Raw genomic sequence first — 16821 nt, forward strand, 5'->3', positions numbered from 1 at the left:
GGCTAAGAGGAAATAAATCGCAAGAACACTAACACCCCTTGCAGCTCCTGAAACAATGAGATGTCTGCAAAATAAAAGTTTATCTAGCTAACATTAATTTCAACTGTCATAAAAATATAAGTGCGGAACGAGCATTTTATTTCTAATTTTCTTAAATCTATAATCATTATGATTATGTAGAAACTTTTTTACATATAAAATCGATTATGGTCTCACTGAGTACAAAATGCCGTATCTCTGAGACAGCAGTATTTTTGGTGATACTTTTTATTTTTTTAAGAAAACTTTATAAATTAAAATGTATTACATGTAATATATGTACATACATAATAAAAATGTAATTGATTCAAGTTATTGCCACCACAAAAAATCCATAAACTTTGTTTCTTCTTTGGAATAGAAATTTATATCTTAAAAGGAATTTTTTAAAGCATGGTCTTATATAGATGTTATACAGTTAATTAAATTTAACACTGAAGAGAAAGATGACAAAATACAATTTGATTTGCAAACAGAGTAAAATTGGAAAAAGTCACCTTTTAAGAATGAATATAGCAACTAATCATTTATTATTATTAAATGACTATCTTCTAGTCATTATAATACCATTGGAGTAAAAACATTACCTCTATTCTACAGTTGAAGAAACAAAGAACAGAGAGGAAAGTCTTTTGGTTAAAGTTTAGTGAAAGATTGTTTCATCTTGTCTTAGGTCCATGTTCCTTTCCTTAATTATATTAATGTGATAATTTATTTTGTGAATAATTGAAGTAACAAAATGGTAAATTCTACAGGTGATACAAGACTGTTATGTAAAATTTAATTCTACAATATTTTGAGTAGGAGTCTTGTAATTTCAATTTGATTTTGAATTTTATAATCTATAGATTCAGGCCAACTGCATTAACATATTTGCACCTTTAAGTCATTTTTATAACAAAAAATAGATTTTTTTGAAAACAGGTCTCTTTAGTGAAAATTCAGCAAGTCTGAATTTACAGTAGAGATTTAGTATTAATTGTCCCTATGTTAGCTATAGGGGAATAGTCAGATGAGTAAGAACCATCTTGTTCTAAAATCTCAAAGAATAATACAAATAATTTTGCCTTTCAGAATTCCTTAAGTTTTCTAGATTTTCAAAGTTTTCATAGAAATTTTGCCTGTATTTAAGTTTAAAACCTTGAATATACTTTTTCTGCTCACTGGTCAGAGCTGCAGACAGTATGTTGTGTCTTTCTAAGCAGGATAATCAATCCTGGCATTGTGGCTCAGAAAGTTGTCATGAGACATACCTCGCCTCCTACATTTTGAAGTGACTGCAAGTTAACAGTTTATTCAAAATAGTGTCACTCTATAAATTATATACACATAATCACAACACTAAAGGAAGATCTGATTATGCTTTTAATTGCTAATCTAAGGCCAATTTTTTAAAGAAAAACAAATAGTGTTTTAAAAACAATGAAACATAAATTACACTTTTATAATAAAGAAAGATTTGACAACTGATTTTAGTTGATAATCTAATTCAGAGTAATACTTTTAAGTGAATATTGTTTTTAAAAACCACAATAAAACATAATACAATGTCTGTATTTTCAGAAATACTCAAACAAATCCTTTATTTATCATAAATACATCTAAAGAGGTTTTATTCATCTAGCCTAGCTAGAAACCAATAATGATTATAGTATTTACACATAAACTTACTAAAGAATATAAAACAGCTTAGAATATCCTTTCTAGTATTAAAAATACTCAATAGTCCTTTAGTCATAAAAAAGAAAAATAACTATAGAAATGAAAAATCACATATAATTAATCCATTTAAATCAAATTTATTTTGTACTCAAAAACAATGGTTACACATCACTACTTGTAAATCTGAGTGCTGAAGGAGTTTTGGTTTTCTTCAAATGCCTATCTCATTTGTTTTGCCTCAATGAAACTAGAACAATTATTAAATGAGGATTCTAAGTCCACATTAAACTTTACCTATAAATTTCCATATACCAGTTGAGCTTAAGGCTGGATCAAATTGAGTGTGTGTACCTGTGTCTGAAAGCAACGCAGGTTCCTACACACAAAAGACAATAAGAGAACCTGAGGATTCTGCTGTTAGTACAATTTTTAGGGGTCATTTAGTGATTGCATGGTCACCTTTGAATAAAGAAACCAGCATCCAAAAGGCTGTGGCGAATTCAGGGAGAAAGGGGCTGGGCCCAGATCTCTTGAGTTTTGTATCAGTACTCTTTTTCATAATTAAATGCTTACCTTATTTATGTCTTTATTTTCATTGAAATACAGTTAAAATAGTTAATAAAATACACACTGTAATACTCTTGTAGATTATTTATTGGTTGGGGCCACCAAGTCTCCAGTTTTTTAATTTTAATTTTAATTTTTTGGTACTAGAGATTGAACTCACAACCTCATGCTTACCAGGTAGGCACTTACACACTGAGCTAAACCCTCTGACACTCTGGTTTTGTTTTAATAACAAACTCTGGTTGCCATTTGGAGAGTGACAGCACCTTCACTGTGAAGTGACCCCTCGAAATGACCACTGGCCTCTAGCAAGGACTGGCCTCTGTGTCCCTACCAGGTGAGTCAGGCCTTTCTCCTATAGGCCACTAGAGTGTGAATGGCCATCACAAGGCAGACAAACAATACCTATAGGACTAACAGTTTTTGTCATCTCATCCTTGGCACTGATCTGGGCTTTCTTCACCAGTTCCTCCCACTTGGTGGGCTCCTCTACAACTCTGCTGTAAGATGTTTTGGTATGTAAGTTAGCAAGATCCATTTTTGTTCTTTAGCTACATACAGCACTAACTGATACAATACCTTGACAAACTAATAATCAGAGCAAATACCTAGGCTTTAAATACTCCCTGGGGCTTTACTCATTAAATCTTAATACCTAATTAAAAATAAAACAAACACTAGGAAGGAAGATATCTTAGTGATCTCCAATTTTCCTAAGGCACAGAAGACCCACAACATGTTCCCGATGGTATCAATTGTGTGCTACGAATCACACTCAAGCAAGCTGAGTGTGGAAGGCCCATTCTTAATCTTGCCTGCAAACAGGAAGTAGAGAGAACCAAAGCACTCATGCTGCGAAGGCCAGCATACATATTAGAAATAAGAAGGAAAGTTTATCTTCTTATAACCGAGAAAAAGTAGATTATGACATTTGTGAGTTTATCTCTGTGTGTTTACTTGTGTATTTTCCTACCTACCTATATCTACCTAGGTGATACAGTGTCTTACTACATTGCCCAGGATGGTCTCAAACTCCCGGGCTCAAATAATCCTTCAGCTTCTGCCTCTGGTGTAGTCGGCCTATAGGTACTTTTCACCAAGCCTAACTCTTTATTATCATTAAAACAAAGTAAGATATGCTCAGAAACATCATCACTATTTCTGGATACCAGATTTGAATAGAAAGGACTTTCATCAATACAATAAACAGGATGAGTTTACGAAGAGTTCTTGATGATAGCTAAAATTTCTTGAGTGCTGATTTTGTCATAGGCATTCTTGTAGCACTTTTAAATCATTGTTTCAAAATGACCTACTAGTATGGTAATCTTACCATTTCCCCTAGGATAAGAAAATGAGGCACAAAAGAAAAGAAACCTGCTATGGCTGGTAAGTTCTACAGCTAGAACAAATTTCAGGTACCTGCATTCCAGTACTCGAGCCTGTAATCATGATGTGCTACAGCATCCCCACAATCTTTAATGTAGGCTGTGCTAGAAGGTCCAGGAGATAATACTGTATTTGCGCAGCTCTGTTTAGTTTAATACAAAATTCAATTTTAGAATACTACAATCAATGTCCTGTATTCCTCTTGACAGATTCTGCTACGATTTTAAATACCATGAATAAGATATTTTGAAGAATAATTATGTTACATAGGTGGTTAAATTCAGAACTGTGTGTCTCAAGAGTCTTTAGAACAGAAGCTAAGGCTAATAAATTTAACAAGGAATGTGTAGAATAGAAAGGCACCTTAGCATTTGTTCATAATCCTTGTTATAAACTATCTGTTAAATTTTTAATTCTGTTATGTAATTTTTAAATCAGGTAAGGATTTAAAAGGGATGCAAGGAAAGCACATGGAGAACATTAAGAATTTGTTCTAGGAAGAAGGCAATGTTCTACGACTAGGGGGTGAAGTCAGAGTCCCATGGGCCAGCTTCAAGAGGGTCCCCTAAGCCAAATTTGGGACACAGCACCAACAGTGAAAACAGTAATAATAATATACTGTGTCTAAATGTCCTTGAATCCACAGGGATACAAAAGTAAGAGAAGGGTAAAAAGTAAATAGATGTCCTCTTTACAGAAGGGTGATGCTGCAGAATGTATAAAGAATAACAGAATTTAAAAATTACATAACAGAATTAAAAATGTAACAGATAGTTTATAACAAGGATTATGAACAAATGCTAAAACATCAGGTGAAAGGTTGTTGAATAAGAGTTTCAATGTCAAAAAGATTACATATTGATTGCAAAATGAAAAAATTTACCTTTACAGGTGTACCCAGCTATAGCCCTTTTACTCTATTACCCAAAAGATCAAATTTGTCATCACTAATCATGAGAAAAGTTGACACTATTTTCCCCTGATAATACAGTACAAAGAACATATCGCTTATAAAGTATTTTTGCCTAAAATATTGAAGCTGATGCTTATTTAGCCTCTAAATCTAAATTCAGTTTACAATAATTACCAGAGCTAGAAAAATGAGGTAAAGTACAAAGAAACAAACAAATTCAGAATGAGGGACACTAATCAAATAAGAACATGGCCTCTTCTAAACCCAAAATACAAATAAATTAAATTAAAGCAGACTTTTTGGGGAAGGGGAAGGTGAAATGGGAAAAGAGCAGGAGAAAGGGTAGAAAGGAAGATAAAAGGGATCAAAAATGATGAAATATGCTATGTACCAATTTTCCAAAACAAATGTCAATATCATGTATCACAAACATATACCAATAAAAAAGTATTATGAGGGATACTTCATTCTAGATTTAAAACAAGCTAAAGCATACAACTTCCAAAAGTAACATATAAATCTTCATTGTTTTGTGGTTTATTAAAAACAAAACACAGACACGTCATCATATATTCATTCAAACCCGCAGCATGTACAACATAAAAAGTATTCTCTAATATAAAAGCTACCAAATGATAGTTAATGATAGTGTAACAATACTGACTCGGCCCTTATAATAAATTTACCACATCCTATAAAATGTTAATAATAGAAACAATTAGAAACTGGGAAGGAAGGGTTATGTGGAAACTCTGTACTTCATTTTTTTGTAAACCTGAAACTATTTAAAATAAAAATAGCCAACTGTCTCGTTCAGGCAGCCGGGCAAATTTGGTATGTGTTGGATCGTACAGTGAACAATTGTAAATTTATTAAATATAACACCAACTAATGTATGTCAGCAATAGTACTCCTTACTATGATGAAGGACATGATTGAAGTAGCAGTATAGAATAATGGTATTTTCAAATACTTCAAACAAAATAAGGAATATGCAAAAATATAGCAGAATGATAATTTTTACATCTAGTGGACAGTAGATAGTGTTCATTGTACTAGCCTTTCAAATTTTATGAACGTGACATTTTTTCATTTGGAAAAAATAAAGACCCCTTGAAGGTTGAGGCAGGAGGGTCACTGTGAGGTCTGAGGTTAGCCTGGACTACAGAAGTGAATTCAAGGCCAGCCTGCACTGCATAGTGAGATGCTGCCACAAAAAAAAAAAAAAAATTCAATTAAGAAATTGACAGTAACACCTACATGCAAAGGTATATACCTATAATTCTAGCTACTCTGAAGACCAAGGCAGGCGAGCCCCAGATTGAGCTCCATCTCAAAAGGAAAAGGTTTGGGGATGTAGCTCAGTAGTAGAGCTTACTCTTTAGTACTAGTGGGGGGAAAAGGAAAAAGAAAAAAGAAAGAAATTAACAGCAACAACTTTGAAGCCTTTTAACTTAAGAGATGCAGACAATTACATTAGCCTAAATAGAGTAGGTATCCTGGGGAAAGCATCAAATGTGAAAATATGGGACCAGGTTTGAATCCTTTTTAACCACTAACTTGTATATTCACAGTGGCAATGTTAGCCTCTTTTGTCAAAAGAGACTTTGAGGGCAGGCCAACACAACAAAAAAGAAGCACAACCCACTCTTCTTACCCTGCCTCATTAGCGGGGTCAAGCTTGGGGGTCACAGGGAAGACAAACCATATGATATGCAAACATATCACCTGCACATTCAATCTGTTGTCCTTACAAATATTTCTATCCACACCAGGACTGCTCCTCACCTGTTAACCTAAAGTAAATCAACCACTTTACAGTGTCATTAAGTGCCTAAGACATGTGATCATCTCTCACACAGACCAAACACAGTAGAGGATACTGTGGCAGTTTGCATTTGCCTATGGATGGCTCTTTTCCTTTAACAGCAAGTTTCTGATTTCCTGGAGCAGGGAGCAAAGTACCCACTTAAACTGTATTCAGCCTTTCCTGCAACATCTCCTCATATACCCAAATGAGCAGATGGCTGAATTTCATTAACTACAAATACTTGTAAATGGGAGGTGGTAGGAAACCTAGAAACATTTCCTTAAAAGGAGGCCAACAAAGTCTTTTTCTCCTATCTCTATTTTCTGCTTATATCACAGAAATAATGCCCAATAGCCATGATGTGACTATGCAACCCAGAAGCTAGAAGGTAAGTACTAAGGACAGTAAAACAGAAACCTCCCTCCTAACATTGTTACATACCTCACACCCACCCTGGAATAGCTATGTATGGATTTGTCTTACATGAGAGGGCATTCAAATTGTGCTATGTCAGAATGTCCACAGTTATCTTCTGAATGTAATGGGTCAAGGAAATCAAAAGCTTTTTACAAAGCAGTTCTTCTAACACTAGTTTATTAATTTTAAAAACTCAAAGCACTGCCTGAATGTCTTGTCAGTTTTCCTTATACAATCATTTCCTAATGTATATTATTATGTAAGTGATTGCAGATTTAAGAGTTTTAAAAATTATCAGTACATATTTGTAGTACATAATGACTGTATTCATCATGGAGAGTTGGCACATGTACATGACATGTCTTAATCCTTTTTTATGTCCCCTTCCCTCCCATCTTTCATCTCTCGGTCCTCTTCCCATTTGCAAAAGATCTTGGGTTCCTATTATCTATCTTTTATTTCATTCTTTAATTTTTATATAGGAGTTTTATTACATAAGAGAAACCATGAAATATCTGTGTCTAATTTATTTCACTTAACATTACAGTTTCTAGGGGTACCAATTTTCCTACAAATGACTCTAATTTATCCTTCTTTATAGTAGAGTAATACTCCACTGTTTATATGCCACACTTTCTTTAACCATTCATCTATTGATGGGCATTTGGACAACTTCTAGGATTTAGCTATTATGAATTGTGTTTCTATAAACATGGGAATTCATCTATTACTGTAATATTGTATGACATAGGTTATAACCTAGAATCCATAGATCATGAAAACCTAAGAGTCAACACATTTTCAAAACTCCTGTGTTCAAAGAAGTCTACGAATCAAAAAGTTAGGATCCAACAGTCTTTAAGCATTCATTGAAAATTGTGAATTCAGATTTCAAAAGAAAACCTATTTGTACATTTCCTTATAATCTCCTACTTCTTTGTCCAAATACACACACACTTAAAATAGTTTAGATCACTTTATATTTCATTTTAAAATTATGCTGAACTAATTTTTTGTTTTGGTACCAGGGATCGAACTTATGATTGTGTGCTTGCAAAGCAGGCACTTAGGCCACTGAGCTAAATTCCCAGCCCTTGCTCAGCTAACTAATTTCTACAACTTATACTAAAAATGTCTATGAGAAAGAAAATTTATGTATTTAAGTATTATTGAAATATTCAAGAAACTTAAACCCAATAAATATCTTGTGAGTTTTGCTTTTTCCTCTAAAACTATGCAGATTAAGGAGAGTATTAGGAAAAGTAACAGAAGACTGCAAGCTGGAATCCATATCCGTTGATTCTGAAGCTCATCCAGCCATCACACCAGTACTGTGGAAGGTACGGACAGGACCACCAACAGATGAGCTTTACCTGAGGAGCTGCTTAGAATAGGAATTGGAGAAGGTACAGAAAGTAGTTACCACAAGGTGGCAGACTTCAGGAAGCACCAGAAAAATATACAGTAGTACCTATGAGCAAGTAAACACTTTGGAAGGGAAGTTTATGAAAAGAAGGCAGCTGAGCTTTACTGATGCGGGTTAGCGTCCGACAGGTAAAGGAGAGAGATCTGCAAACAGAAGTGTCATATGAAAGAAAAGTCTTCTCCCTCCCTCCCCTTTCTCTCTCCCCCTTTCTCTCCCTCTCCTTCTCACCCCCTCCTCCTCCACTTCTCTCTTTTCAACAGTACAGGCTGGAGTCCCAGAACTGTGCAACTTGAAAAATGACCTGGGTCCATCAATGTTAGCCCACAATTACAACTCTGGTTGCTGATTCCACAAAAATTTATGTTATTTGAAGATGAGAAATAATGTGAGCACTGTGAGACAGTGCTGTTAAAAAGTATAAAATCCTTCAACTTTTCTTAAAAATAATTCCTCAGAAAAATGTCATGAAGCAGATGGAAACCATAATCTAGAATTTTAAAGAGAAACACAAGTTAATACAGGTATGACACCAAAGCAATAAAAGAGAAACTGTAAAACACAAAAGAAACAGCATCAAAAGACACTATGAACAGTAGAAAGACAACTGGTGAACTTGTGTATTATGTATCTGATAAAGGACTGATACTATAGTATTGAAGAACTACAATTCACAAACAAAAAAAATCAACCTATTTTGTTTTTTTTATTTAAAGAAAGACAAAACAAGAAAGAAAACGTGGAGAAATAGTACATACTTTCAAAGAAAAGAAATAGTAATAAATCACTAGCTGATGTATACATATTGTCGCCTATAAATAGTTCTTCAAGGTACACAAGTGGTACATATAAATGGGATTTTAACCAGGGAGACTACAAACAGTTCTGTTCAAGTATCACACAAAAACTAAGTATTATAGCTATCAATCCTAGACACTTAGACCATGTATGCGTTTATCCATATCTTCATTTATGTTGAGACCTAACAGAGCATAATAGATTAAAATCCATCTGAACAAAGATTAATAATATTGCTGGATTTCACATCATAACACTCCGGAATCAGGACTGGGTACTGCAGTGCCACTTTCTTTCTTTTAAAGTTTTTTTTCATTTCATCATGTGTCATCAGATCAGTGCTCTTAAACTGTTTATAGATTTTACTTAACCTTGAGTCTTAACATGTATTTCTACCCTTTCTATGTTAGAGGAAAAAACATAATGAAGCAAGGCAGAACTAAACTTTTTTCTATAGACATATAAAACTAAAAGGACATATAAATCTGCTGTATAAGGAGTTCTACCCTGGTCACTGTGCTATTTCTTGTTATCATCAACAGAATTGGTTATATCATCAGATAAAGTATAATTGAGCATATCAGTACATAACAGAATTAACAGAAATACAACTCTATAGATAGTATAGAGCTACAAAAACAGGTAGTAATCAAATCAGAATGGATATTGTAGTGAATCATTGTCATTTTCAGTATAGTTGTCTGTACTCAACTTGTTGCCATCAACCTTACAGGTTTTGAATAAAATCTTGTCAATAATAAGCAGCAATCAAACAAGTCAGATTTAACTAAGATCAGTCATGATATAACAGTATAAGTCATACATGGATCCTGATTGAATTAATAGAGAATTAAAGATGTTCCCTATGCTATGCTCAGCCGTCCATGTCCCTCAGATCCAATGCTTGTATACAAACTAGGACAGAACGAGTTTCAACCAAGCAGAGGAGTGTGAGTAATAGGGGTTTTAATTCCTGATACACTATTAGCTATATCTTCTGCTGGTTTTTTTTTTCCTTAGGACTATTCCTCCCTTTTACTCCCCCAGAATGAACTGTGTATTTTTGGGTCTCCCCAACACTCACAGTTTTGTATTGGGGTGGGGGGACCTGCTATTTACTTAAGTGTTTCTGAACTTTCTCACTCCTTGGCTGGATTTCTAGTTATATTTCTTCATTTCTTAAAGCCTGTCTGTTCAACCTATCCATATATACTGGTCTAGTTACCCCTATTACTCTCTGGTTCCCTATCACATCGAGTTCCACTTTCTCATGTTTGATTTTGGTCCATTTAACCTTCTTCAGGCTAATTATATTTCCTATAAAGAATCATTCAGTGGACCCTACCTCTTGATCCATTCTGCCTGCGATTCTCTATTTCTTCCCCAAAGTTAGGGTATCTAGGCCATCTATATTAGAAATTATGTCCAACCTTCTCTCCTTCATTTCTGTTGAGTTCTTTTTCTATCATTAGTTGTGAGTTTGTCTTCATTTTGCTTTCTGCTCCATTCATTGTGGCCTCTCTGTTACTGTTTTTGGAATCTTGTTATTTTTCTCTTTTAGAATGTCCTGCAGTATTCTCTGTAGAGTTGAATTGGTGGTTGCAAATTCCCCTAGTTCCTCTTTATCCTGGAAGCATCTTGTTTCTCCATTAATTTCTAGGGACAGCTGTGCAGGATATATCAATCTTGGCTGGAGGTTATCTTTCAAAGCTTGAATTATTTCCCCCCACACTCTTCGTGATTTGATGGTTTGTGCCGAGAAGTCTGCTGTAATTCTGATGGGTGTTCCCTTGTAAGTGATCATTTCTTGTCTCTGATGCCTTTTAATATTCTGCTTTTATACTGGATTTCTGGAATTTTGATTATTATATGCCTGGGTATAGTTCTGTTTGGACTGTAGGTGGCTGGGGTTCTGTATGCCTCATACATCTGAGTGTCTTTACCTTTTACTAAATTAGGAAAATTCTCCTGGATTATTTCTGTGAATAACATTTGTAGTTCATTTGTTTGTGTCCCTACTTCTTCCTTTACATTCTTAAGTTATAGATCCTCTTATCATCTTCTAGCCTTTGTATTATTGCTGTTTGTTTCTTTGTTATTTTTAAGAAGTTTTTCATTTCATGCTCCCACATTACAAATCTGCCCTCCAGTTCAGGTAATCTGTCCTTAGTTTCTTTCAAGCTGTTATGCCAGCTTTCAATAGAGTTTTAGTTTCTTGGAAATCTCTTTGAACCTGCTTCATGTATTCTATGTTTTCTCTATTTTCTCCATCAAACAATTCTCCCCTTTTTTTCTGCTCTTCCATTCCACCATCTGTTTTTTCTTGGGTGGTGCTTAGCATTTCTCTTAACTATTCTACTTATATCCTTCATCAAATACCTCACTTTTGAACTCGTCTATGAGGCTACGGAGATACTGCTTTATGTCTATTGGTGCTGTGTCTGATAGTGCATGTTTTCTCCCCTCATTCTCCTTTGCATTTACCTTTCCTGGATCAGTGTTCTCAGGATTGGGGATCAAAGACCCTTTCTTGTTGCCTCCTCTTCTCATATTTTTTGTTCCTTCCATACAGGCATTTATAGGAGGCCCAGTTTCTTTGTGTGTTACAGTTTGTTTGAATCGCACCGGCTAGGTGTTCCCGCCCATTGCAGAGTACTACGGAGACACAGACCTAGGCAGCCTCTGCTGAGCCCGCCCCTCCAGGTCAACCTACTGAAGGCTTCACTGCTAGGGTGCACCGCCAGGCCAGGGACCTGGTTTGGGCTAGCCTACTGGGTCTTAGTCCGCGGCGTCACCCAGGTTAGGTGCTCCCCACCAGTCCCGCATGAGAGGGGAATATGCGACTGAAGTCATTGCAGCGTCCTGTTACAGCTAGTCTGCCCGGTCCCAGAATGTCCTCTGTTGGAGCCTCCTTATCCGTGGAGGGGTCCCCATTCCTCTCACTCACCATAGGCCGATGCAGGGCTCCCCGCCAGTCTTGCTCTCAACTTGGTTCGCTAATTCCCGCTCTCAGAGCTTTCGTGTCTCTATCCCTGCTTTGCCAATTCAGATGCTGCAACGGCAGCAGGAAATTCAAATCGTGGTTTCCAGAGGTGCGGGTTCCAGCTTTGGTGCCGAGATTTTATTTGTTCCGGTCCTAGCACCAGGACTGCATTTCCAGTTGGTTTCTCTCAGCTTAGTTCGTTCCTGGTCAGCAGGGTATATCTCCCCCTGCTTTGGACTCCCCACACCGTACCATTCCTGGATTCTAAGCTGGCTATCTCAGAGAGCGTCTGTAACTGTTGTTATCTATCCACCATGTTCTCTCATTCCAATCAACCTACTTTGAAAATGTGCAAAGAGGGGCAGGGATGCAGGTCAGTGGTAGAGTGCTTGCCTCGCACGTGTGAGGCCCCAGATTTAATCCCCTGCACTGGACACACAGAAGAAGGGGAGAGAGGACCAAAAAGAGGGAGAAGAGCAAAACATGGAGGAAGGGAGACAGGAGAAAGAAAGAAAGATGATTTAAGTATAAATGAATCAGAAAAAAATGGGCAAAGGTTTTGAATAGACATTTCTCCAAAGACATATAAACAGCCAATGACCTTCACTAGTCTTTAGAGAAATGCAAACTACAGTAAGACACCGCTTAACATCATTAGAATGGATATTATACAAAACAAATAAGCAAAGCCTGTGGCATATATCCAGGATCTCAGTATTCTAGAAGCCTGAGACCAGAGAATCAAAAGGTCAGGCCGGGGATTTAGCTCTGCAGCATGAGCGCCTGCCTTGCAAGCATGCAGTAGTGATTTCGATCCCCAGTACCGAAAAGAGAAAAATTCAGGCCCAGCCTTAGTGATGTGGTGACTTATCATGACACTGTCTTCTTCTTTTTTTTTTTTTCTTTTTTTCTTTTTTTGCTTTCTTAAGACCCTGTCTTACCTGTCTTAAAATAAAAAATAATAAAAGTGCTGGGAATGTGGCTCAGCTCAAAGGTCTGGGTTCAATCCCCAGTACCAAACACAAAATAAATGAAACAAAATACCCGAAAATAACAAGTGTTTCAGAGCTTGGGATTTAGGTAGCTCATTGGCACAAGTGTCTGCTGGCCAATGTGAGGTCGTAAATTCAATCTCTGGTATCAAAACACAAAACAAAACCAAAAAAGAAATGTTTCTTGGGATGTAGAAAAACACTTGCACATTATTTATTGGAATATAAAAGGGTACAGCTACTGTAGAAAAAGGTAATTCTTCAACAGTTACAAACAAAACTATCTTGTGATCCAGCAATTCTCTTTCTAGGTATGTACCCTGAAACCAAGGAATATTTTTTTAAGAGAGTAAAACAAAACAGAACAAAGCAGATTGGAAGCAAGTAATTTAAGTGACACAGGATTTCAAAGCAAGATAACAGGAGATCAACAGTGGCTACCATAACATTTCTTGTTTTCTTCTAAATAGTTGTCTATATCTTCATACACAATGCATTCATACAAAGCAAAATAGTATAAAACTCATCAAAATAGAATAATGAAGGCATTACAGGCCTTCAAAACCAGACAACAGGAAAATCAACAATGGCTACCATAATGCCTCTTGTTCTCTTCGAAATACCTATCCATACCATCATATATATTGAAATTAAATAATACAAAACAGACTAAAACTACCCTAAACAAAGAATAAAAGCATTACTGGGTTTCACAGCATGACAAAAAGAAATCAGCAATGGCTACCATAATGTCTCTTCTTCTTCATATCATCATGCATAATACAATCAATTCTCAAACTTTAGAAGTTCTAGGCATGTATAAGCCTCTACATGTACATCTAACCTTTCTGCATTAGAAGGTAAAACAAAACAAAACAAATTCCTAGAAAGACATGAAACAAAAAAGACAAATAAATAACAATAGCAAAGAGCCCAAAACAATGACAACGTAGGCCTTCAAAAGAACGTGGTAGGAACATAACATAGTAATCTTCAAAAGAGTTTTTCAGATTACCAGACACAAACATGCAAAATCGATCAAATCCTATGAATGTTAATTGTTTTGTTCCAAGAACTAGTAGAACTTGTAGCTCAATCACCTTAGGTATCTTAAGTTTATACAAAGTTATATATATTTTTTCCCTTCCTTTTTTTTCTCCTTTTCCTTATTTTTCCCGCTTTGAGCAGATTCTTACCCTTTCATAGTATTCATTGAGGATTTTGTATCTTATGTACTCTTACCATTTCTCACACTATGGAGACAATATGGTATTTACACATGTGAGTTTGATTTATTTCACTTAGGAGTATGGTCTCAAGTTGCATTCATTTACCTATAAAAGTCTCAGTGTGATCATTCTTTTTAGCTGAGGAGTATACCATTGTAGAAAAGTACCACATCTTTTTTATCCATTCCTCAGTGGATAGGCATTTATGTTGTTTCCAAAATCTGGCTATTACAAATTGTGCTGCTATAAACACAGGCGCACATATATCACTGTGGTATGATGTTTTCAATTCTTCTGGGAATATGCCCAGAAGTGGAATAGCTGGGTCAAATGAGACCTCCAATCCCAGCTTTTTGAGAAACCTCCAGACAGATTTCCACAGTTAAACTAGGGAATTAAATGGATAATTGTTCACCAATATTCAGAGCAGCATTATTCTCTTTAGTAAAAGTAGAGAAAATTCAACTGTTGAACAGAGGAATAAACGTGTTACATACATATAATGAAGTATTTTTCAACCTCAAAAAGGAGTGAATGCCAAAACACACTATGGTTTGTGTCTAGATGTCCCCCCAAGGCCTTGTGAAGTTTTAGGGCATTTTAGATAAGGCTTTTTCAGAGGTGGCTGAATCTACAATATGTGATTGGTTGGCAGAGCAATGCTGGGATTAAGGGTGCTAGGATAAAAGGTGGGTAATTCCTGGATCAGTCCACTGATTGGACTGGGACACCTCGATCTCCATAGATTAGATACAATATAAGGAACACAAAGAGGCTTGTCTTGCCCTCTCTTTTGTTGCTTTTGCTATCTTCTGCCACCATGAACTGTTGCCGTTCTGTCGTGTGTTACTGTGCTTTGGAGCCAGCCAATTATGGAACCACTATAAACAGTGGGCCAAATAAACTTTCCCCCTTCTAATGTGGGTGTCAGGTATTTGGTCTCAGCAATAAGAAAAGTGGCTAAGACTGGCACTGTAACATGGATGAATTTGAAAACATTATACAAAGTGAAATAAGATACACACAAAAATTGTAAGATGCCATTTATTTGAGCTATCAAGGCAGGGTGATTTCATAGAAGTAGAAAGTAGCACAATGGCTGGGAGGTGGTAGAAGTTGTTATTTTATGAATGTGTATATTGAAGAAGATAAAAGTTCTGCATATGGTTAGTGGTACTGGCTGTTTCAACAATGTGCATATTCTGGGAAGATAGCTGAGTGGTGAGCAGCAGAAAACTAGCCTTCCCAAGACTTGGGAGTCCAGACGCTGGAATATAGCAACATGACAAAAAGAAGGATGCAAGTGGGTCCCTGAGACCTAGCAAAGATCTGAAGCAAGAATTGGAGCCCATGAGGAGAGCAAAGAGAGGGGCCTCAATGCAGAAAGGAAGGTAGTGAAAGGTGTTTTCTTCCTGAGCTTTGGCTTGCAGCATAGGAGGGGCAGCTAGAACAGACAGATACACAGCAACTATCAGTGAATCCAGACACCTCGACGGAGAAACACACCAGCAGAACAGTGTAACAGATGTTGCAGACTGTAGTGGCTGATTAACTTGGTCTAGAAGTCCCCAGGAGAGGGAGAATGTCCGGTAGCCATTTTGGAAAAGAGCCAACTGAATTCAGAACTCAGAGCAGCTGCAGGTTTGCTATTTAGAAGCTCCCACTGAAAGGTGAAGAGGAGCCAAGTTCAAGCCAGCAGGAGATCAGGGAACTGAGTTCAAGCTGCAAGGTGGTACCTAGAATGTTGTGGGCTGAACAACTCAGATCTTAACCTCACGGCCAAAAACCAGAAGCAACCTGGACTGCAGCACAAGCTTCTTGGGATTACCCACTACTCTACCATAATCCTATTGCTAGCTTTCTAAAATCAGTCAATGTGGATCTGGGTTCTACCTGCCTCTCTGCCCATCAGTGACAGCAGAGATACAGCCCAAAGTGAACATTTTTCCTTTTCTTCCTTTTTCTTTTTATTGATGTTTTGTTCTTGTTTTTATGTGACTGTGGACATTATCTAGGGTTTTTTGTTGTCATCTTACTCTATTCTTATTTCTGATTCTTTTCCCTCTCTCTTCCTGTTTCCCTCCTGACTTCACCAGTTTCCCAAAGGCTGCATGATCTTCCAGCCTTGCTTCCTCTTTTTCTATTTCCTTATTTATCCCCTTAACCCTTTTATTTTTTCTAACCCTTTTAAATTGGTATTAGCATTTATTTGATTTTTCATGTCCATAAATATTTGCTTTATATAGTTGGGTGCACTGGTATTTGTTGCATATAAATTTATGATTACTGCCTCTTCCTCTTGGATTGTTTACTTAATTAGAGCAACTCATCTCACCTATTCCATAAGGTTATTCAGTTAGTCATTAGAATCTCTAGGTGTAACTACTTAAAATAATTTAATAATTTCCTTCCCCTACATCAAACCCAGGGCTCTACACACATCTGCCTAGGGAAGTGCCCGACCACTGAGCTACTTCCCCAGCCATGAAATAATTTGCAGATGACATGATAGTCTACATACAAGACGCCAAAAACTTCACCAAAAGATTTCCTGGTGTAAGAATCAAATTCAGTAGTAGAGCTGGATACAAAGTCACCA

The 16821-nt window shown here is 36.4% G+C and overlaps 1 protein-coding gene across 1 annotated transcript in view; it reads right to left on the reverse strand.

Annotated features, from left to right (window-relative positions):
- Fam13a (family with sequence similarity 13 member A) overlaps nucleotides 1–16821 on the reverse strand; it is a 315293-nt gene that overhangs the window by 295282 nt on the left and 3190 nt on the right. The window lies entirely within an intron of this gene.

The sequence above is a fragment of the Cavia porcellus genome, unplaced genomic scaffold, assembly GCF_034190915.1.
Source record: "Cavia porcellus strain 051 isolate PalLab524CR breed Dunkin Hartley unplaced genomic scaffold, mCavPor4.1 scaffold_4, whole genome shotgun sequence".
Classification (NCBI taxonomy): domain Eukaryota; kingdom Metazoa; phylum Chordata; class Mammalia; order Rodentia; family Caviidae; genus Cavia; species Cavia porcellus.